Source organism: Orycteropus afer, unplaced genomic scaffold, assembly GCF_000298275.1.
Source record: "Orycteropus afer afer isolate SDZICR_OR568_19922 unplaced genomic scaffold, OryAfe1.0 scaffold00057, whole genome shotgun sequence".
Taxonomy (NCBI): Eukaryota; Metazoa; Chordata; class Mammalia; order Tubulidentata; family Orycteropodidae; genus Orycteropus; species Orycteropus afer.
The window spans coordinates 12,512,362-12,513,631 of NW_006921644.1; positions in this window are offsets into that span (position 1 = coordinate 12,512,362).

A 1,270-nucleotide genomic window follows, 5' to 3' on the forward strand; every position below is an offset into this window, starting at 1 on the left:
TAGTTGTCTCAACATCCCTACCATCTAGGAGTTTTGTAAAGACACAATTTTTTCCCTCTTTTTGGTTTGTAGTTGTCCTCATTTGTCGGTTGGTGTCTCTGGTTCCCTGTTTACAATCTTGTAGACTTATTTACTTTGGATACTTCCATAGCTGGGTTGGTTTCTGGGTTATATCATCATGGTGTTAATGGTCAGTTGTTGTTGGCTATTGTTGCTTCTTTGTCCAAAGGGCTCCCTTTAGCATCTCTTGTAAGGTTGGTCTGGTTTTAACAAATTCCCTTAATTTCGGCTTATCTGGAAATGTCCTAATTTCATCATCATATTTGAGGGGCAATTTTGCTGGGTACATAATTCTTGGTTGGAAATTTTTCTCTTTCAGGGTTTTATATATACCATCCCATTGCCTTATCACTTGCATGGTTTGTGCTGAGAAATCAGAGCTTATTTTTACTGGTAAAGTAACTTTTTGTTTTTCCTGTGCTGCTTTCAGGATTCTTTCTTTGTCTTTGCTTTTGGTGAGTTTGATGATGATATGTCTTGGTGATTTTCTTTTGGGGTCTATCCTGTTCGGGGTTCGTTGGACTTCCTGAATGGATATATTTGCATCTATCATCATATCAGGGAAGTTCTCCAACAAATCTTTGACAGTTTTCTCAGTGGTTTCATTTTCCTCTTCCTGTTCTGGAATTCCAATGACATGTAGGCTATTTCTTTTGATGGTATCCCACATGAACCTTAGGCTTTCTTCATTTTGTTTTGATCTTTTTCTTGATTGATCCCTTTCCAAAGAAGTATTCAGATATTTGTCTCCAATCTCATCAATTCTGTCTTCCATTGCCTCAATTCTACTCCTTTGCCCTTTCAATGTGTTATCTTTTTCTGAAAATTTAGTATTAATCATCTGGATTTCTATCTGTAGATTTTGAATCATTTCTAATTTTTCATTTATTTTATCATTTTGTTCTTGTATTGTCTTCTGAAATTCTTCTAGGGTTTTCTCTGTGTTTTCCTTGATCTGTCTCTCAATTCGTTGAAGATACCTTTGAATTCTTTATCAGGGAGTTCCAATGCTGCGTCTTCTTCAGGGATGTGTTTTGGGTCTGTATCCTGGTCCCTTGTTTCTCTTGCTTTATCTTGCTTCTTTATGTGGACTGTGATGCTCTGTTGTCTCTGAGGCATTGTGACTTTTTGTGTTTATATGTAATTAGTGATTGTATGCTGGAGTGACTTGCCTACAATTTTCATTTTCTTTGTATGTTACCTATGCAAG